Source organism: Etheostoma cragini, chromosome 22 (genome assembly GCF_013103735.1).
Source record: "Etheostoma cragini isolate CJK2018 chromosome 22, CSU_Ecrag_1.0, whole genome shotgun sequence".
Lineage (NCBI taxonomy): Eukaryota > Metazoa > Chordata > Actinopteri > Perciformes > Percidae > Etheostoma > Etheostoma cragini.
The window spans coordinates 19,070,169-19,093,905 of NC_048428.1; the positions used below are offsets into that span (position 1 = coordinate 19,070,169).

General features: G+C 40.1%; 1 protein-coding gene and 1 long non-coding RNA gene across 3 annotated transcripts in view; both read left to right on the plus strand.

Moving 5' to 3' along the window:
• Positions 1–23,737, plus strand: part of dpp6a (dipeptidyl-peptidase 6a) — a 220,789-nt gene that overhangs the window by 25,506 nt on the left and 171,546 nt on the right. The window lies entirely within an intron of this gene.
• On the plus strand, positions 1,820–21,224 carry LOC117937581. Its single transcript, XR_004655192.1, has 3 exons — positions 1,820–1,906; positions 12,606–12,610; positions 21,212–21,224. It is a non-coding gene; the product is annotated as an uncharacterized LOC117937581 (long non-coding RNA).

A 23,737-nucleotide genomic window follows, 5' to 3' on the forward strand; every position in this document is an offset into this window, starting at 1 on the left:
CCTAATGCCTTTATTGATGCCTTTAAATGCCTGCATCCCTAAATTCACTCTTTGATTTATTGACTCAATCAGCTACAATTATTCAACCTCTAGGGTGGAATTTAGCAGGTGGCGGAAAGTACATGACAGCGAACCAGCGTGACGGGTTAATTGCACCAAGCTGATTACTTCCTGCACAATAAACCCATACTCATGGGACGGTGACTAACTGTAGTGTCTCAGCAGGAAGTCCTCTCAATAATGGAAAGAAGTCTGCACAGCGTTATTTCTGTCCACCTAACATTAAGGTTGGACGCTGTTGCCACCCGTTGGGGATTCAGTGAAACCGGTAGGAACTTGAAAACTGATGCCAAAACACCCCCAAGGGGTTTGGCCTGCACAGGAAATGGCTACCAGTCTGCATTCAGATGCCCAAGGGGCAATGGCAGAAAAGATGTAACCACGGGATACATAGGCTATTATCTTACCCGTTCCACTTGCAGTACAGAGTGGAGAGCCCTGTATGCTTGTTATCTGCAAATGTATGTTATAAGCTTCTGGCACAAATGTGAGAACATCCTGAAACGGCTTGGACGCCCAATCTTCAGCTCTTTCACTCCGTTTGTGTCTAATTGTTCTCTGACACAGCAAACATCCCTCTTCAAGGGCACAAGCGGCAGTGTTGTTGAACAACTAATGAGTTGGTTTTCTGGGCTGAAATGAAAAAAACATGGAAAAACATGGAGTAAGAGATTTATCTCTGCAGAAGAGGAGACTCTTTTTTTTGGGGGGGGGGGGGGGGGGGGGGGGTTCTCAGTTTGAGTGAGCACTGGTGCTCCTCCAGTTAGGGCTTCCAATGTCTCATTGGATCCTATTTTAACAATCTAAGTGCAAGGCATGAAGCACCTGGCACAGGTGCGTTTAGGGCATGTACGAATCCCCATTTGCTAGTTTTACAGCAGAAGAAAGGGACTGTGCACCAGGCGCATGGTTCAAAAGGGTTGTAGTTAGTGTCTTCATTAATTCATAGGTGTGCACATGCAATTAACCAATCTGTGTCATCTCCTATTCCCTTTAATATCCAGGCAAATTTTTTTCCTTTGCTCATTGCTGTTATGATTAGGAAGGAGAAGTTTTCAGGAGAAGAAACTAATCTGTGCGTGAAGTGAAAGCGCACAAGCAGATCATATTGTAATACTACTGTCCAAGATTAATAGTGTAAGGCAATGTTTACAGCGTAGGAGAGATGCAACAGAGGTATGTGTGTTTAATATATTTCTCTGAGCGGTATGAACAGTATCAATGAAACAGAAATTAGCTCTTAGTATCTCCATGGTTTACACACAGCTGTGCTAGCTGTAGCTAGTCTGTGTTAAAACTCCAAGACGTGAGTTTTCTGCCAGGGTAATCACAACACATATGATTACATTTTACGTTACAAGGTAGACAATCCTTTTTCATCATTAACGCGAGTAAAAGTGTCCTAGATGTCTTTCCAGCGATATGCACAACCATGCTAATTTTAGCTGAATTTATACAAATTGGCACTATAACCTGTTGAAAAGAAAGCAGGAAACTTTGATGTCCTTTTTTAAAATCCTTTCTCTTTCCATCTTGGAAAAGCCACTCCAATATTAACTTTGGTCTTGTTGCTTTTCCCGTCGTGTTGTCGTTTTTAAGTGTAAAAGGCTAAACGCAGAGGTATGTCCCTCTTTGGCTAATGTTTTTTAAAGATGGAGGCGCAACAGCAATTGCAGAATACATGGGAGCGAGTTGCTCCCATGTATTCTGAGTGATTCTGAATGGCAGATTCTACGTTTACGAGAATTGGTAGAAGTAATTACACATGATGAGCACATATTTGTGAAAGAACCCAAAAAGTTTTTGGTAAGAATCAACTCCAAAAATTACACAATGGATCTTTAAGGTCTTTTCAGACTTTCTTTGAATCTTACCAGTTCTCTACTATAATACTGGACGATTTACTTCTGTAAGCCTCTAAAACTAAATGCAAAATCTCACTTATTTTCACAATTTTGGTTAAAACTGAATCAGAGCTTTGAATGTTTGGTGTTACCACCAAAGGTCCGGAGCCCAACAATGGTATTCAGGATAGCTGTTCAAAATCCACAAAAGAGATGTTTGAAAAGCTACAATCAAGGCGGGTGATACATTTTTCAGAGATTATTCCACCAGACAACATTGTGTACAAACTGCCAATTAAATCAAACATCAGCCTAATTTCCTGCCCGTAGTTTTCGCCCCAGAGTGCAGACTGGAAGCAGATGTGCACCTGTTTATATACTAAAGAATGCTTCTGTTTTATACCTCGGACAGCTGTTTGGTGTGTTACAACTGCTTGTGCGCCTTCTGGCTGATAAGTGCATTTTGATGGAGGACCACCCTGCATGATGCGTTGCTCCACTACACAGTTAATGCCTTTTCAATACAACCGTCATGGCTGCGGGCCAACCTGTAGGTGTTGTGTCAATAGCTCACTTCACTTTGTTTTCATGCCGGCCATTTCAAACCACATGAAGAATTGAAATCACAGCACTCTTTGTCCACCTCCGCATGCATGCTGCTTTATTGATCGCTGTGCGATGCCTGCTGCACCCAGCAACATGATTTTCCAGACATCTGGTATCTGTGCACCTGTTACCACTGTGTTGCAGTGAGTCAGCATTACTATCATAGCTCTTTTGACATTGTTGGTGCTGCGTTCTGAGGCTTTCAAAACATATCCAATGGGGTCTGAAATAAGGTTTTACACATACTAAAATAAAACACTGGCCTGCAAGAAAGAATTGCTTTTATTTAGTGAAAAATGTCCATTACCAGTTCCACCTGTTTGATCAGTGTTTTGTCGGACCAGCAGTCAAAAACCCAACTACATTTGACTTACAGTCATCTAAAACAGAGAAAAACCTTAATAAAAATGTTAAATTTTAAAAGCTTTAAAACTGACAAATATTTGTGAATTTGCTTAATAAATGACTTCAATGATTATCCCTCAATCACTTGTCCAAATGTTGGTCATTTCATTTTCTGCAGATCGACAAATGTTTACAGCCCTATCTATTTATAGAGCTTTTATTTAAAGTGGGCGCTCTTGTTTTGAAATTCCTTGTGGATACTTGTGGGATATTTTTATATTTGATTGGGGTTAGGTGTTCGCCAAATCAGAAATGTGGGCGGCTGGGGCTGAGGGACTTGATTTATAGTGACCTTTATGCGGGCCACAGTTTTTCAGCAGTGCCAGCTCACAACAGCAGCATTTCATTAGACACACTGGAATCCATCATACTGAGTGTTTCCCCTTTGGCTACATTTGTTTGTCAAGCAATCAAGCGAGGATGGCAGATGGCTGGAGTTATCAGCTTTTGCGGCATAGGAGCTGAATTCATATGACATGGTAGTTAGTTGGATGTTATTTGGTCTGATGTAAAGTAATCTCCTCTCCTGAAAACAGACTGATGTTGTTTTCCATTATTCACCTGCCTGTCCATCTGCTTGTGAGTTGAATGAGAGCACATAAGGACTGTAATTGGGCGCTGATGGAGCTTCTGATCAATACTAGTAATTTAAGGATCACTTTGTCTGACGTTGAAATTTCCAACTTTCAAAACTTACTTTGGAGCCTGTACATGCTGCTCTCACTTTTACCTGTGTAGCCAAACATGTCAACACATTTAGCTCTTTAACCAGGAAACCAATGCCAAACCAGTTTGTCCATTTAGCTCAAAATATCTATCTTAAACATGTCGAAAATGGTTCTTTATTATTTGAGGCGTGTACAGTCGATCTCAAAGGAATTATTTAACATTATTAGAAATGAATCTCCTTGCTGAGAGTTGTAGGAGAAGATTGATATCACCATCGGACATGAGAGCAGTATTGATCTTCTCATCTAACTCTCTCCAAAAAAGAGACTAAGCTAATTTTCCCAAAATGGTAACCTTATTCTTTAAATTATGGATGACACCTATAGACTAGAGATCTTCAACAGGGGCTCCTCCGAGTTACTGCAGGGGGCCTTCAAATTATTGATATTTATTAAAAAAATTTTTTTTTTAGTACAGGAAATACTTGGCAGATCCCTAACATGAGACAGGTGCGTCAGAGGGGGAGAAGTAGGTCAAAAGTTGCAAAGGAACGCCTGCATACTTTATAACTTACAAAAAACTTATTTAATAGTTCTAGACCATCATCAGGCAAAATGAACAAAGAGAGTTCCTATGCTTCTTTTACATTTATTTTCAAAAATGTAAATGTCTTAATATGAATCCAAACATATTATAAGCAAATATAAATCAGCCTATTAGTGAACAAAAGACATTAATGATAGGCTTACTGGCGCATAGGTAAGGTAGTCCCTAAGGTCGACAGATACAGGTAATGTGTTTTATGGACTGTGTTTTAACATAAAACATGAATTATAAATTCATTAGTGTAATAGCTTAGTATTCTATGCAGTACACATGTATGCATAAAGGCTTTAGGCTTTAGGCTTTTATTGTAGGCCCATTTAGATATGCCACTTAATTTGATAAATTTAGTTATATAATCCGTGTCTCTTACAGATAAGGAGTCCTTGGCTTAAAAAACGTTGAACACCCCCCTGCTATAGACACTCCAAATTGATAGTCAGTACAGGTAATGAATGTGTGTGTGTGAAGCGGCAGAAGCTCAGTCTAAAGAGACTTGTTTTTTGGAACCAGAGGGTCCTGGAGGGACCAGGTACGGAGTGTGGAGAGATGGCGGTTTACTTCCTTGGCACTGCTGAGTTGCCCTTGAGCAAGGTACCGAACCCTTAACTGCTTGGGGTGTTGCGCCGCGGGAACCCATCATTCTGACATCTCTACACTGTGTGTGTGTGTGTGTGTGTGTGTGTGTGTGTGTGTGTGTGTGTGTGTGTGTGTGTGTGTGTGTGTGTGCGCATCAAGAAAAATAATACCAAAAAGAAACAAATGGTTTGCGTTACTGAACTTATTGCCACTGTTATTGCATCCTTAGCTGTTGATGTAACTGATGTAGTTTCTAAGGCATTCACAAAGGGAGACCACTATCTCAGTGATATTTGTATAAAAATCTGGTCTGGTTTTAGTACACTTTTACCAAAATGTTAAGGGTCTAAACACACCTTGAGTTGATGCAGTCGTTCTGGACACGTGGTGATCAGTACCCGTCTTAATCATGGTATTCATGTATCCTTAAGTTTTATTGTCAACAGTTATTATTCAATTAAAGGCAAACAATGTCCCTGTTATTTGGTCTCCAATGCAGGATGAAACACCAACAACTGCAATTAATAGTACAGTCATTTATTTAGGGGTTTAAGTCTGAGTCTTTAGTCCGACATGATGGTCTGTTTCAATAGCTTTTACAACTTGCCAATAGTGGGACTCCAGAGAAGACAATCTGTAGCTGTATAATTTTGGAGCTGTGCAGCTGTTCAAAGACACTGAACATCTGTTCAAAATAACAGTTATTTGGCAATCAAGTCCTTATTGGTAGAAACCCAGTATACTGCACTTATGTTTTTATTGTTGCGCTATTCATTTTATTTACACCACAGAGATAATTTACTTTTTTTTAAACCTTTTACAATGGCATCACACTTTGCTGTGTCTTGCTTTTACGGACTCATGCATGAAAATGTCCCACATGAAATCCTTGAGATTTTCAGATGCCTTTTTTTTTTTTAAAGCTTTTCGTGTGCATACAGTATCCGTTGTCTCTGTCTGTTGCACCCTCTCCTTGCCCCGAGCAATCAATCACCACTTAGCCAGGCTACACCATGCTGAGTGCTTCAGCGAAATAATGAGTATACAGTGGCTGAATATTTTATACAACCGCCCAATCTATGCCTAAAGTACATTGTTTGAATGCTCGAGATTGAGGACCCGTTCTAGTTAAGGTCCGATTGCTGCAACGGTCGTCTTTCATGAGGAGATGCAGTAATTGGGCTTGTTCAAGCAGTCATGTTGATTTCTTTCTTCCCTGTTTTTACGTGTAGTTATTTATCATAGCAAAACTGAGATAGTCCCAGTGCACTCAGTGAACAATATGCAAGTTCTATTTTCATTGAAGTACATTGATGACGTTGAAGCGCCTGTATCCTGTTGACTTTTTTAATATACAGTTTTTAAAGGGGGAGAAGGGCATATAGAGTCAGAGGAGTCAGACGTTTTTTTACACACCATACAATTAGTTTGCACACTTTACATAACCATTGAACATTTTCCTAAGAACGCCATAGGATTGTAGCTATTTTTATCTACAAAGTAGCCAGTGGTTTCTAAATAATTTACTACAGCATGAGAAGCAATTATCCTTCCAATGCCAGCTCACAGTTTCTCCTCTGTCTTTGTGATCTGACAGATCTGACTAATGATGGATAATTTAGCTTAAGATTTAAGTAATTCATGGTAGTCTGTCCAGTTAGGTGATGGACATTTGCTGGGCTGCCATTGGTCTTTCAGACTTAAAAAAAAACATGACAGACTGAGCTTGTAAAATGTAATCTGGCTTTGTGGAACAGGAACCTAACTGGCAGATCCCTATTTAATTGTGAATTTGTGAAGTTCTGAAAGTAGCCTATGTTTATTTAGCAATAACATTTATAACAAGACTACATAAGCTATGCTAGCAACTCGGTCAGGCTGTTAGGACAGGTGTTAAGCTTAATGTTCAGCAGAGATAATGTTTAAAATGTTCACAATCTTAGTTTTGCACGTTTGTTAAGCATGCTAATATTTTACAATTGATCCTAAACACAAAGTAACAGTTAGGCTGATGGGAGTGTTGTTGGTTTACAATTCCTCCAGAGGTGGACCAAATGTTGTGGCAATCTACCATATAGTTGTCTCTGTGTTTGGTTTTCTTGTGGAATGCAAAGCTTTTCAGCAATATCTGAGATTTCAGATGACTCTGCATTCTTGGATGCATCCCCTAGGACAGTTTCCAGAATATTCATCACTATCATCAATATTCATTCATTACATCATCACCTGGATGAGGTCAGCTAGGACAAGAGGGAGGAATGAATATATTAGGGGCAGTCAGGACACTCTTGGAAGTACTTGCATTTAAAAGTAGTAACCATCTTGAAATATGCAAAAAAGATCTGAAAAGTTCTGCATTTAAAGCCTTACTTGGATCAAAGTAAGTATCTGTAAGTATTCCCAGAAACATGTAAAGTATCACAGTATTTTTTTTTACACAAATACCATCCTATAGTATATGCCCACCGTGAAATATCAAAAAGTATTAAAAAAAAATACTGTACTGCCCAACTCTACTACAGACAACTGAAGTCTAGAACAGACAACTACTGCCTGCTAAAAACAGTCTGCTACAGGTGATTACAGTCCATAACAGACCACTTCACTACACAAAAGACGATTACAATCTGGTACAGGCAACTACAGTCTGCTATCAATGACTACAGTCTGCTACAGACAACTCCAGGCAACTACAGTCTGCTACAGACAACTACTGTCTGTTACAGTCTGCTACAGGGGACCATAGTCCATAACAGACCACCACACTGTACAAACGACAACTACATCTGCTACAGGCAACTACAGTCTGCTACCGATGACTACAGTCTGCTACAGACGACTAGTCTGTTACAGTCTAATACAGATAACTACAGTCTGCTATCAATGACTACAGTCTGCTACAGACAACTCCAGGCAACTACAGTCTGCTACAGACAACTACTGTCTGTTACAGTCTGCTACAGGGGACCATAGTCCATAACAGACCACCACACTGTACAAACGACAACTACAATCTGCTACAGGCAACTACAGTCTGCTACCGATGACTACAGTCTGCTACAGACGACTAGTCTGTTACAATCTGCTACAGATAACTACAGTCTGCTTCAGATAGTGCCATGGATAGGAGAAACAAACCAAGAAAGGAGATAAGATTTGTTGTGGGTCCTTAGGGCTTTCCACCACCTCCCCCAGGCTTCCTCCATCTTCAAGCTAGCCTTGGGAAAAGAGAGAATCCATAAAGTAAAGGGAGAGCTTTTGCTACAGCATTCACACTTGGGAACTGAGTATAATCAGGCTGGAGGAGCTTCCAGAGATCAGGAAGAGGGAGTTCAAAGAAGAATACAGAGAGAGCCACAAGACCATAACAAAGCACGAGTCATAAATCTCCCACCTCAGGAAAACTCTCCAATTCCAGGGGAAGAAAATGGACGCCACCCAGCGCCTGAGCAAGCAGGAGTATGACAAGACTGAAGCGGTACAGTATGAGGCAGAGAAACAAAATGACTCAAATGTTACAGGCTAAGTTCAAGAGAGCAAGGAGCTGCAAATTGAACAAGAAGAAGAAATTGAAACAGGTGGAGAAGCATATCCACCAAAGCGAGAGTGATTCCTGGATCTCTTGGAGGAGAGGGATGATCTCTCTCAGACGGTTAGAGTTTTTAAACTAACAAAGAAGAAGAAAGTATTTTGAGCTGGATGCAAAAGAACAAGAAGTGGGACAGTGTCAGAAAGGTGGATGAGGCGTCACGATGTTCAGCTCCGGTCGGACCACCATAGCTCTATCTTCCTCCTCCTTCTGCACCTTCCCTCCTTCGTCACCCTCACCCAATCTTTTATTTTTATTTTCCTACAGATATATTAAAAATACTTTAAATAAACTAAAATAGCCTGGGCAAGGAACTTGTTTTGGAGGAAAATGTTTAAGTTGTTTTAGTCGTGCAACAGAAAACTCAGATTGGGCTGATAGTCTAGGGGTACAGGATTAATCCTGCAGAGATCTGAGGAGTAGTAGTTAACAATAGTCCTCATAAATCCACCGGAGTTTAGAATGTCAACACAATATTTCCTTTTCATGTTATATTTTCAATAACGCTGAAGCTGATCAATGAATTAATTAATCCATTAACCATGTTCCAAATAATGTTTTAGGCCCCTGATAATGACAAGGGCTGGTTGGGTAATAGACAAAGATATTCAGCAGAAGAGTGCAAGTTTTCATTCTCACAACTACATCACAACATAACCTTGACAACAAATAAAGGTAAAAAAACATTCAGTGTGATGGATTGCCCATCTCAAGCAAGTTTCAAATCGACAAGCTTTTCTCAAACTGCACTGAGAAGAATGGGAACTTCCAGCAAAAGAGAAAATTAATTAAAAAGCATATCTTGTACTTTGGAAAGTAGACAGCAATAACTGTATGTGCATTTGTTAGTGGGGTAAACCATCCAAAGCCACCAGCATGGTCTCTTAAGCTCAAACACAGTTGAGATATCAGTTGTGCAAAAAGGTTGTGCAACTCAAAATCAGGACGATTCAGCTAATTATTAGTGATTTCAGGCTGGTGTAGCGAGGTTTGAACAGGAAATGTTCCGACTGGGGTCTGGATCAGCGGTCTGGACGAGCAGACGTCCCATAATAAATGGAAGGCATTGCAATTAGATGCTAATTTGGCAGTCTGTTGTATATTGCCAGAAATCTACGGTATGTAGTGGAGAAGTGAACCTGCATGTACAGCATGTCACATGTCATAAACACAACTTCTGTTTCTCTTACTGTAATGATCTTGTCCTACAATGACAATGAGGGTTGCAAGATAAAAAAAACAGAAGATGAAGGCCTGTTTCCTCCCCTTGCAGAGGAACTCTGTGTTTGTGCTAAGCATTAATGATGATTTCCCCCAGTAACTCTCGTTAGGACTCTGACATGATAAGCTGGTTTCCACCACTTACTCATGGCATTGAGTGTAATTGCATTTCACAGGCCAACGTGTGCGCAGAATGAACAAGAGGACAACACGACTCAATTTGTCTGAAAATCGCTACATCTCACTACATTGCTACAGCATTTACGTGTGTGTGTGTGTGTGTGTGCGTGTGTGTGTGTGTGTGTATAAATATACAGATATATACTATAGATAAATTGGATCTATGTTTTAATTCAACAATAGTCTGTGAAACAAGGTACGAGGTGAAATGAGGTGAATGATGGAGGCAAAAACTAGTGTGAGTGACAGACAGAAGGGCAGATGGAGAGAGAGAAAACAAGTGCAACGCCAATTTTGTGACTTTTAAATTGGTAATACAAAGTCCGACATGTTGAGGGAGTTTAGAAACCTATTAAAAACAAAGCTAAGGAAAACAATTTGGCCAAAATTCTGCCAAGATTAGCCACATCCTGTCAGCATGGGCAAGGAAACATCTTTCTTACTTGGACTCTGGATTTGAATCTATAGCAGCCAAACGCAGCAGAATCAGCCGAGCTTGTAGCAGGGAACTTACAGACAAATCATCCTGTCATGAATATGCACATGGAAATTATCCAGCTTAAATGTGATTGGAGTATCCAATTGACATTAAACTTGAAATGTCATTCAAGTTTGATCCTGTTTTCTGAATTAGCTTAAACTATGCCGTTCAATTTGAGACTTTTGGTATCAGTTGTTTAAATCACTGTTACAAATCTGTCATAATGAATTATTTGTTGTAAAGTAGTGAAAGGTGAAGTCTTTAAAATGTCTTGTTTTGTCCATGCAACAGTCCGAATCTAAATATCATTTAATCTGCAATGTTATGAAACAGAAACACAGCAAATTCTCACATTTGAGAAGGGGAAACCAGCACATCGGTGATGGGATTGATACATTTCTGCTTATCAAATATATTTTATTTCAATTATGCATTAGTGGATGATAAGTAGGTTAATTTAACACAATTACTCGTTGACTTTTGGAAAGATGTTGCAATTATTGAACCTAATTAATGGAAAAAGTTAAATAAATAAACAACTCTGAACTTTGCTTTACCACTTCTCCTGTTTAAACTTTATTTTTCATTCAGAACACAAGAGAAAATATGAGATTACTTGCAAAACATACTGAACTAAATAATTGTTTTTCGCGATCATTCAGTTTTTCTGATCATAAGGTGCCAAATTCCTAATCACGATTACATTTTAATTAATTGCACAGCCCTAATGAAAAGACATTCATTTTCATGTCATCTGTCGTGATTCTAAAAGGAGCTACAGCAAAATGCACTCAGAGGAAACACAGTATCCTGAGACTCTTTATCTATCTGATGATAACATGTTGGATGTAAATTCAGTGCACTTTTTTTCAACATTATGGCTTATATCAGTTTTTAAAGATTCAAAACTTTGATCTAAAGTGGAGATGGTGTCATTTGCTGTGCTGATGCTGTAGGAGTGTCTAATGTAAAAGCTTTACAATCAGCCTATAGGACCATTTTTTTCTCCGCCTTTTGCCATCGGCCGATCTATGATTAATCTGTGCCATTTGTTTCCTGGCAGAGGAAGTTGGGGAAACTGCTGGCTAGATTTCTGGGTATTGATGTACAACTCAGTCTACCAGCGTTCTTAGCTCGTCTCTCTGGTCTTTGTGCAGTGAGGTGGGCTTGGTGCATGGCGGTACAGAGGGAATTCAATTAGCCTTTTTTTCTAGTATGCTCTCAGTCTTCTCCATCTTGTAAGTAAGCAGCTTTTTGTGACATCAGACTGATGCCCTCCCCTCCCAGCTTGTTCTGAGCTGTTGTTGTACTCCCTGTTGTGTGGCAGAGGTGCCATAGGCACTTCCGCAGCTAGAGTGGCTGTCTAATGAGATCATTAAAGCAGACAGAACATGAAAAAGCACCTGTTGTAGAGGGGAATGTTGTGTATTCCCTAAACATTAGAAGAATATTACCTCGCAGTGCATTGGGTCGCTCTGCACTGCTAAATTAACTTTTGTGCATCCACGTCTTGTGTGCAGCTCATATATTATTAATTACGATTTGGATGTTAGGGATTCATTTGAATTAATTGGAGGTTTTGTGAATGCCTCAAGGATTGACTTTTTCTCTCCACAATGGATGCAAGATGGGCACAATCACGCCATGCATATTTGATTATTTTTTTCAACCTCTGGGGAATTTTAGTTTGATTTCTTCAGACAAAGAAAACTTGAAAAAAAGATTGAGTCAAGTTAGCTGTGATTCAGAACATAATCCCAAAACAATAGTAAACCACCCCAAAATGTAACTTTTGATGGGTGTAAACGGACAAACATTTTTCATCTGATAGCCAGTAGTTACTAATGCTTGCAAAGGCTGGAGTAAGGAAACAAAGCGAGGTCAAGATGAGGTCAAATGCCTCCTCAATGTAGACGGATATATTTTCCTCAAAATTTATTTTGACACCCTGCCATGGCCGTGGGAACTAGGGTTGCGGAGGGTGCTGCCGCTTTTGATTTAATTTATTTCAGTGATATGTTATATACCCTTGTATTTTGTGGCTCAGTGTTTGAGCTTGTAGTAGTCCTAGTCTGTACCATTGTTTTAGCTTTGTGCCTATAGCCTGTGTTACCCATGCCTAGTGTTTCCCTGTCTTGGGTTTTGGATTTTATTCTTGTTTTATTTTTTTCTGCTTGTGGAGCATTGTGATAGATGCCATGTGGTCTGTGGGGGTTGACTTTGGCCCAAAAAATCACTCTCAAAAATTTGTCAGCACCAACTCAAAATATGTTCCTGCGGCCATGCTCCCTGCTGCTGCCAGAGTCTGTAACTTTGCAGGGTTGAAGTTGAGGTCATCACAGCAGTAGCATAAAGCTGCTACAGTCAGTCTGTGTAACGTTTCTTTACAAGGCCTATTTAATTAACTTGATTTCAGAAAGCTCTACAGGAAATGAAAACAACAAAAATGTGATTTTGTAAGCAGATTTAACACCAAATGTTTTAACTGATCAAATCTGGCTATACTGTATGGGGCTGTAGTCAATACCTTTTAGCTGCATTGCCTTAACGAGTTAGTGATATACAGTAGTTCAACCATTGCAACACACCCACTTACTACATTAGAAATATTACATTTCTGCCCAGCTACAGTAGTCTAGTGTCCATATTGTAAATTACATTACATATCCAGTGAACCTCATAGTCTCATACAGGAAGATCAGTGAAGCTAAAGTAATGGATTACAGTAGCATCCCAGACTCATCTGCCAGTCCCCACTGATTAGGCAGATGCTCCCTGGCAGGTATCCCTCCCAGGAGTACAGTATGGGCCTAGTGGTACACTAGTGCATCTTTACACAGACTCACACAAAGGCATATTAATACAAAGGCTCTTTCCCACATAGAGCCTGGTAAATTACTGGGATAACCTCTGAGGCACTCCTTGTGCTTTCCACTATTCACTCATACGTACATGCACTAAATTCAGGAACATTTGCATCTGTTGCCTTTTCACACATGACATGGCAATGCAAGAAAAGATGGGGCAACAGATGCCAACCTCCATAACACAATAACAGAAGAAGAAGAACATGGGACAAGGCAGGGTTTATATTTATGCATACAGAGACATCTCTCATTATTCTCAGGAAGATGGCGAGCGAGAAGCTGTTTTTGTCTGGTGCCAATGTTCTTATAATGTATTAAATATTTAACAAGTTAGCGAAAGCAATAGCGCAAATGCTTAACCGCATACAAGTCACCGATTTGAATGCCTCATCAGCGGACTCTTGGGATTTGTTTGTTTACTCAATGTGAAAACATCTTACGTCAGACGTTACCCAACACAATATTACTGCTTTCATTCTTTCATTCACCACACAGCCGTATCGGCACTTTCCCTCAAAAACGAGGTCTTGAGGTGAGAAATCGGCAATACAGATTTATCTGAATATCGATCCCTGCTCTCATTCACATATGACCCATGTACCCAAATGTTTCTGAGCAATTCAGGAAAAGACTGCATTTGTGAAAGGGGCTCCGGTCGTATAGAACAAAAAGATAGATTTACAGTGGCTGGTTGATGTGGCTCGGGAAAGGGAAGTTTGGGGTCCCCTACTGGAGCTGCTGCCCCCACGACCCGATACCGGATAAGCGGTCGTAGATGATTGGATGGATGGAAATACCTCGATATCGATACTGCAGCAATATTGTAGTGTTGACTATTGGTGCTTTCACAAAATATTCACACTAAAGGGTTTTTGATGAATAATCATCAGTAATGTGGATATAATGACTAAGTTGGTAAAGGCAAAAACAGTCTGGTAAGTTCAGAAAATGACATAACTTTACTGTAATTCAGCCTTTAAAACCAGGAAAAGACAACACTTCATATTACGATATCCAAAATCTAAGACGATATCTAGTCTAATATCACGATATCGATATAAGATTGATGTATTGCCCAGCTCTAGTGTTGGGTGTGGTTTTAGGTGCACCACACCCAGAGAGGGAACTGCTTTCCAGCTTGGTGGTAAGTTATTACTTAAAGAAATTACTCCTTATTGAAGTACATTTCTGAAAGGGTTTCGATTGTTGATGGAATATTGCACTGATCTGCATTTATTTTGTAAGAAAGGCTCTTTGTGACTTTAATTTGTGTCCCTGTCAATCGTATGTCTGTGATTATAGTAAAGTAAAGCTAGCCTCAGCAGTGTTTTTATCAGTATGTATTGATTGTAAGGGAAATACCTAGAGTCTGACATGGCCAATTTGTCATGAACAGTAGAGGCACACACCCAATGCCGCTCTACAGGTCCAATTCATCACACCATATTGACTCGCCTCAGCTTCTTCCTGGCCATCAATTATAATCTTAGGCAAAGGCATCAAGGCTGTGCTCAGAAATTCCTTTGTGTTTATTGCAGCTGCTATGAGAGTAATTTGAGGTTCTAGTTATTGACTGATCTGTGTTTAAGAGCTAGACATTCAGCTTCATAATGTAGTTCACAGTAACTGTATTACAGCGGCAGTACTGGGCTTCTACAGGCATGTACCACACCTCACCCTGCATCCTCTCCTTTTTCCATCCTTTCTCTTTTTTCAATCTTCCTCTTTTAACCCCGACACACAACTGTCAATATTCTACATTTACCCTCTTCGACATGGCCCTTTCAATGGCATCTTCCTCAACGTGTACTTCTCGTCAAACCCATGGCATTTCTTTTCTTCCCGGAGAGCAAGAGGAAAAGCTCCGGGGTAGATTGATAGATTTGGGCCATAATGAGAAGGCTGTGACTTGCAGGCTGTCAGGTGAGAGCGTGTCTCAGCGCCCCCTGGAGCCTCTGAAAGGTCAACGTGCCTCTTAATCAAACATCAGGCAGGCCATCCCCACTGTCAGCTGGATGTTGCTGCTCACTCCCCACTGAGTTTAAAGTTCACTTCCATCTGCTCTCTGAAAGTTACCCCGAGACACAAAATGGCGGCCGTTATGCTCTCATAAAGCTGTCGTGAGGTAGATTTGATAGCCGTTTATGCCGGGGCCCGGTGATGGAGAGGCTTAATACCCCTAAAATGAGCTTAGCTCAACTACATGGGATTGTGCACGTCCGTGTTGCTGAGGGAGGTTTTCTTTCACAAGGGTATACTTTATGTATAGGGCGTCATTGCACATGTAAAATGATTTTAATATGAAAGCATGAAGCATGAGACTTTGAGGGTGGGGTTTGTTTCTTCAGTTACCTTTGTTCTGAGCTTTGGTATTTTGATGATGATGATAAATGATAAAATTGATAAAAGAAGAATTGTTTCTTCTTTCAATATGTTACCAAGTGCTGCAGTCTACAAATGTTGAAAGTTTTCCTTGCGACAGTGCAATATGCCATCTCAAACCAAATAGCCGCAGGCTCAGAAGTGGCTCTTTGAAAACCAAATCTCAAGTACCTGCCTAGGAAATATCTCAATGGCAGGGACTGAACATGTGGAACTCATTACTCATTTATCTTTTTTCACATTCTTCTCTGCCAGAGCAACCCTCCTCAAAGAGATATTTGAAAATGAGTCTACTCCAGTTTCTATCCACGTTTTAAATGAAGACGAGACGTTTGTCTACAAAGCCTAGGCCAAGAGGAATGATACATTGCTATGAGGCCTAATCAAGTTTAGTGTGGCTCATTGGTCCTCTGTGGGCTGCAGCACACTCAAGCACTACAATTTTCCAAAGGCAAATTGGTCGTGGGGATGATGTTCCCCTAATGATTCTTTCTAATGTAAAGCTAATGTAGTGGCGATCAAAGCTTGCCTCTAGAATTAGAGTGTGTGTGGGTGTGTGCGCGTGTGCATGTGTGTGTGTGTGTGTTGTGCGTGATGGAGAAAAAAAGAACATCATTGCGTATTAAAAAGTTTACAGAAAAGTAATCGGGAGGAAAAGTAAAACATGCGTAGATGTGTGAAATATTAGGTAATGACAACAGAACAAAACGTAACTTTATTGCTTCAGTTGTTCTCTGTACTGGTTATTGGTAATAAGGTAACTGACCAAATAGAGAATGGTTTTCGTCAGCATGCTTGGAAAAGCGCCTCTTCTACTGTAGACCCAAGCTGCCAATTGATCAATTATTATTTAAGTCTATAAAATGTCAAAAATAATGATCAATGTCCAGAATTTCAACAAATTAGATGTTTTGTTACATCTGGTCAACAGTTCAAACCCAGCTGTTTAGATTCTAATTATGTGAAATAGAAAAAAAAAGTGATTTAAAATACTGTCAATATCCATTCAACATATTTAAAGGAACACGCCAACTTATTGGACCTTTTTGGTTGTTCACCGTGTCCCCCAGAGTTAAAGAAGTCCATAAACACCCTTCTCATCTCCGTGCGTGTTGTAACTATGTCTGATGCACCCCCCTTTAGCCTGGCTCAGCACAGATGCTGGAGATAACCGGCTCCAACTAGCCTGCTGCTCCCAATAACGCCAACATTTTACTATTTACGTGTTGTCATTGGTATAATCACAGCGTGTACAAATTACAAGGTCACATGAGACACAGCCATCCTGTAAACTGTATACATACTGGGAACTATTTACAGAAGTAAAATAGGAAAATGTTGGTGTTATTTTGTCACGTATTGGGATATATAAGCACATGCTTATTTTTTTAAAGAAAGTGCTGTAGTACAACTAGCAGCAGACAAGTTATAATTGAGGTAAGTTTGGAGACACTATTGTATTTAATCATTAAATTGATAGCCTACATATTTTAGTTGTATCTCTTTTCTGTGTTGTAGTTTGTAGACGGTTCCTAAGCTTGCTTACTGCCTCTCAACACAGGAACTAAACACAGCTGAATTAGGACAACTTTCATGCATTTCTGTCACATCTACTGCAGTCAGATTCACTGCGTTCCCTCGGAAGGAATCACTGCACATGGTTAGGCACTTTTAATGACGTTTTGAACATGTTTAGAGGCTAAAAACACATTTAAAACTTGCCCTGTTTAAGCCTGTTTGGTGCTAACTCTAGCAGGAGGATAACACGGTGTAGGCAGCACCGACTGGTTTCGTTTTTCTCTCTACTGACAGGACTCCAAACAGAGCTACATGTTGGAATCAACTGGAATTCTCATTTAAACAATACAAATAAATTGACATTGAATATTTATTGACATTTTATTTAGCAGTAATGTGCTCCAAACATGCAGAATATTTGAGTGAAAAGTGTGTTTTGTGTGTGTGATTCTGAATCAAAGTCACAGTGACCAGTGCCATGGAGAGCAGCCATATTTCTCAGCTGGCATTCTGGCTGCAGTAAAATGCAACAATGCCAAGTCTTGCCCTCTCTCTCTCTCCTTGCCTGTCTCTACCCCTCCTTGCTCCCTCACTGTCAGCCCGCCGTCACTGCATGCCACCTTGCAAACGCTGCTCGGAGTTGTAGCATGGAGGGGTTAGGCAATAGCCTAGAAATCTAGACTCACTCTAGTGGAAACAAATGTAATTTGCAGCCAAGGTCAGTCTAGCAACTCTTTGTTGGCTTGGGAGCTGGAAAAACCAGTCAGGCCAATCACACTATGCATAGAGTTGGTGGGCGGGCTTAACACAATGACTGCAGAGTGGCAACGGTTCCACGGAGGGGGGGGGGGGGGGGGGGGAGAATCACCAGACGCCTCCTAATGCAATATCATCACGATACTTATGCAACAAAATATTACTGCATTTTTAAACATATTGTTATATTCTGCAATATATTGACATTAATAACCTTTTTTTCCAACTTCTAATTTTTCCAATTTGAAATGATGTCCACATAGGGAACTAAGTCAACATCTGTTTTATCTAAAAAGATACATTTCTCTTTGTGTTCATATCACTGCAAAATGGGATTGTCAAGCAGAAAAACTGACCAACACATATATAATAAAAGATCAATACTTGGTGCCTGTGTATGATCGATACAGTATTGCCACTGAAAATATCGCAATACTATGCTGTATCGATTTTTTTTTAGATTTCTTTTTTTTCCTCCAACCCCTAGTTCCGCTTGATTTCATGAAGCCAGTGTAAAGACTTCAGAACTGGAGTGATGCGATCCTCTTTCTCTTGGTCTTAGTGAGGACTCTGGCAGCAGCGTTCTGACTTGGCTTCAGCTGTCTTTTTTATTTATTTATTTATTTTTTTAGGAAACCTGTAATAACAGTTGTCGAGTTGTGTGGTAGCACAATTAAACATCTGTATTAATACAGTATAATTACATTTTTAATGGTATATAATTATAATTGAATGGTAATACACCCTTCAGTTTGTGCACTATAGGGCTACATAACATCCCTCTCCCCTCCCAATCGGCCATTAATGGTATTTTGTCTGAGAACATGTTTTCATTTTGTGCTGAGTTTGATTTCTTTGTCTTCCCAACACATATTTAGAATGAAATGGAATGGAAAAAAAACTACAAGAAATTCTGTTTTACTACTTTCTTTTCTTCAAAAAAGTAATTTGTGCCCTCTGAAACAGGGCACTGCTGGGAATAAGCCTGCGTACACTGACTCTTTGTAGATAAGCGGAGGTTATGAAGAACTCATATTGCTGTATGTTTTTATTCTCATAATTACGATAACATCTTGCCAAAAATATTCAGGGTCATTGTGTTACAGTAGCTAATTGTGCAACCAATTTTGTTCAGCCCTAGCAACGGCTAGTGATAATAAACAGTAGGTGGCCCTTAGAAACAGACTGCAGCCAAATAAATAAAAAGCAGAACACAGGCCGTAACTTTTGAATTCCTCCATTAAAGCGTAACTCTCGCCAAAATGCAACATACTGTCTGTTTCTGAATGTACCATGAATGTGTGAGTCAAACTTTTGTTAAAAGGAGTATTTAGGATGGAAACGGCACTTTGAATATCCACCGTACTCTCATGTTTCGGTCAAATGGCCTTTTGAATGGGAGAGCTATGATAGCATCGAAATAGCTATTTAGAAAAGATAAGAAGGCTCGACACAACGTGAAACACGGAGTATCACCAGGGGCTCTACACATGAACAGGGTTTAACAACTCACTGTAGCTGTTGGTTTTCCGGTCGCCATCCATCTCGCCAGTCAAAACTAGTCAAGGGAGGAGAGTAAAGATGGAAAGTTCCTAAACCTTAGTTCCATATAAATGCACAGAAAAGTTGTTGTTTTGTTGTTGGTGAAACACAATATTGGCCTTGTAGTTGGAAAAAGGAGCCTCATATAAGAATGACATTTCCACCTATGGAGGATAGCGTTGTCACTGCCTTATGTGAGTCGAATGCAGATTTTAAACTCAGGCGTCACTTTGCGACAAGTAGCCTACAAAATGCTAACTATGACTTCTGTAATGTCATTTCAGTGAAAATTTACTTTTCTTACATTGTTGTCAGTCGAATGGCGTTTTGAACTAATGTTAACAATCAATCATAGATAGTTAAAACATTTTTGTTTTGGTTTCCTTCTGCTGTTATTGTTTGTAATGAGAAAAGTTTATTTTATGAATTTCCCAAATTTCACTATGACACGTTATGCCGTAAACCGTTTAAATCTGAGCATGCACGACTTAAATCTGGTCACATCGGGCAGTGACCAGCGTAAACAGTAAAGAGTTCATGTGTAGAGCCCCCGGTGATACTTGGAGCAAAGTTTCATGTTGAAGAGCCTTAGTATTGCCCCTAGCTCTCCCGTTCAATAGGCCATTTGACTGAAAACAAACATACGGTGAATCTTAAAAGTGGAGCTTTCCTTCTTTCCGTCCTAATTATGCCCTTAAACTAAAGTTTGACTCTGGTACATTCACAAAAAGACCCTAGGTTGTATTTTGGCGCTTTAAGGTTTGATGGACATTTGTGCTTGTTTTCTGGCTCTTGTTGGTGGGACGTCTTCTTGTCAGGTGCCAAGAGATGGTGTTTGTGAAATAAAGTTAGCCTCTACCGTGGCGTATTGTGTCCCATGCCAATCAGCTGTGATGTAATTATTGAAAACACACGCTTTCTGCAGCACAACAACATCCCCAAAAATTGCTGACATTTCAGGGGACGTACCAAAGCAAATACAGACCAAAAAAAAACTGTCCCTGGAGAAAAAAAGTTAAACTCACTGAACACAAACTAATATAAAAGAAAGTTGTTCGAGGATAATGAACCTACTGTAGATGCATATTTCTAATTAGGAAATGCAAATGTGCTAAATATCCCAGTTTTTAACAGATGTTCTTTTCAAAAGGTTTTTCTTATGAGAATTTAATTTGAACTTTGCATTTCCCTTGTTTTAATCCATACTGTGCTTTAAAAATGACAAAAACAGTGTAAATAATAAGCATGAGGTGAATTTTCCACTCAGACACAAAACATTAGCAACAGTTCTCGTTAATTGGAACTTATTTTATGCATTTCATGAAACCTTTCACAAGGAAAACATCTGTCAATATAAGAAGTGATGCTGTTACAGCCAAATTATCACTTCAGTGTACAGCACACTAATTGGCCTCTGAATTAGACTGCAACATAATTGCTGGATTAGCTCTTATTTCCATATAGATTTCACTGTAACTAAGGCCGTCATTGAAATGCACAGTCTGGGAAGTGATTTTCAGGGCTGTGTTTCTTCATCACTACATTTTTTTGAAGTAGAGAGAGCCAAATTGCCAATATATCAACATTTCTGTGGTGCTTCTGCTAAAATGACCCTGTAACCCTTGGCGTCCATGCACAGCCTCACTATGGCTCCGTCGTGGAATCCAGTACGAGACACGTCTACACAGATTTGTCATTGACATTTTGCATGTCTCACTTACACAGAACTGAAAACAAATGATTATGGCCGCCGTGAGAAGGCACTGTTCGCGGCGGTGACGGCTGTTTGTCTACATGCGCTGGCGCTCACTTCTCTTTAGATATAGATGTACTGACACCTGGAGTGTGGAATCGTCTCTAAACTCTTACTCATGCGACCTGTTTTAGTTGTTATTGAAAGCCAGAGAAGGCTGCAGGTTGAAAGAAGTGGAATATTTAATCGTATTAGAACTTGCTTAAATAAATGCACCAGGACCAATCTTTTTATAAATAAGGTTGGGCAAATATTTGCCTTGTTTCTTTCATAACTTTGGCTTTAACAACATAATGAAGATCTAAGTGCTCTCACCCAAACCCACAGGGAGGGACGAGAGATTTCAAACAGTCAGATTTATCTTGTGCATAATCGCTTGCGCAAATAGTGAATGATAAGGCGAGAGCGCCGACGGGGCTTCATATCTGCAGATGAAATGCTTGCTGCTTGCTGCGATGCAAAAAGAAATAGATGGGAGGGGAAACCACGGTAACCTCTACAGGGACAAACTTTGTTAGGGCTTCACAAACAATAGCAAATAAGCATATGTCTTTATGGCCTGGTAGAGCCATAAATACATTCCCCGAAGTGTGAACAGAGCAGTTGCCCTTTATTGCTTTTGGTGTTGTTATGGTGCCTCCGAGTCTCTCTCCCGCTCCACAATAAACGAGGAGCTGCTTGCTAACTCAGACCACGTTTACCTTTGGGGCCTGTGTGACTGAAATGCCCCTTTCATCTAGGAGGGATATGTCTGTCTCAATATCCCCTGGTGCTTATGGTCGCTGTGCACATAGTAGAGGAGAAGAGATAGAGGGATGCGATATTTCTTTGTCCACCATAGCGTATCCACGTCTGTGTACACTCTCCCACCTCTCCTCTAATCTCTGGGGGGAAAGTGTGGAGAATGCAATCAGGACAGGAGGGGGGGACATCTGGAGCCGTCTACATGGAAACAGAGGATGATTGACTGGCAGCGCCTCAAACCCTCCTCGCTGCTACCTTCTGTTGAGCATCACCCCCTACCCCCCTTCCCCTCCCCTGGCCCCCGCTCTTCTACTTGTACCTGTCAGCGGTGCAGTGGTTGAGATCTCCGAGGTTCGCTGGTGCTATCCACTTGCTGCTCACACAATATCTCTTTATCCTTCGCCCCAGCGGCCTGAAGATCGAGCCCGTGGAGCGGAACCATTTGTTATGCTCCGCCAACGTTTTCTTTATTCGCGAAGGCTGAACTCTGAAGTTTTGACACTGTTTACCTTGCAGCCAATTTTCTAAAACACACCGAATCGGAAAGTGTAACTGATAACATTTTTAAAGGAAAAGTCTGCCTAAAAACCACACAGCCGCCCATGAAAGCCTTTATAATTCAGTTGAGTTTTTGTGAGAATACATTTCTTCCACAAAACGAGGACAAAACTAAGTAATGGTTGATCACTTTGACATATTTTCAATTGAAATATATAAAAATTAATAAATTAAATGAATTAATATCTAGTCTGCTCAGATTGTGTTGTCAGTCTACAACATCTAAAGAGAAATGCTTCTGTCAAAACTTTCCAGTTCTCAGTTGTCAGAGATAAGAAGGAACTAACTCTTAAGTATGAGCATATTAATAGAAAGTATTCCTGCAACAGCAGCTCCAATAGAACATAAGTCATTAGAACAGCACGTTGCAAGATGCATTTAAGGTAAGTTGTTTGATTAGTCTTTTCCCCAACTGGAAAAGCCCCAGATCTCTTACTGCTCACTTTAGCTTACCTACACAATCTGAATGAAAAGAGTTGCTACAGTTATCTAAAAAGAAAAGAGTTATCTACAGTACAAGCAGGCAAACACCAACAGGAGCCTAAAAGTATGGAATCTTCCTTATTTTTTCTTTCCAGGATTTGTAGCTCTTCTTCCTGAGAACGGATAGTTATAGTGTTGCTGTTGGCCAGAAGATAGCCCTGAAAGGTTCTGAGGGTTTATGATATAAGGTCATGGTCACAAAATGAAATTATAGCTGCAAGCAGAAATATGGTGACCGGGCTGGAGTCTAGGTATTCCGACGGAGGAAACACATAGAGTTTTTGCATTTCTGCAGAATTAATTGAGCGTGTGAAATCTGAGGTGCCCTGGTAGAACACCTGGTAGAGCGTGCGCCCCCTGCACCAAGGCTCAGTCCTTACGGCACCGGGTTTGAGTCTGGCCTACGGCCCTTTGCTGCATGTCATCCCCCCCCCCCTTCCTCTCTGCCCAATCAAATAAAGAGCGTGAAATTTAAAAAATTCAATCTGCGCAGATTGAGGATTAAAAGTAGTATATGGCCACAATACAAAATATCCATGAAATATCAAATTTTACATACATTTAGTGAAGTTTGCTGCAGATTTAAAATATAAAAAAAAATCCATGTTACCTTTTGAAGTGCTGATATATTTTCAATTGTAAACAACCTAGAGGAGTCAAACGTAAGAATAATTGTTCTAGTTTTTGATTATAGTATACTTTAATGCAACACTATGTAACTGTTCCCTCTTCGGTCCCCTTACAGGTTGTCTCATTGGAACTACATGTAGTGTACTGTAGTGTTCAATTTCACACTAACGTTCTTACTTGGAGCAAAAAATGATCTCTCACACAGTGTAACACTGTCCATAAATAAAAAGGTGAAAAAAATACTTTGACAGATGGGGGGGGGGGGGG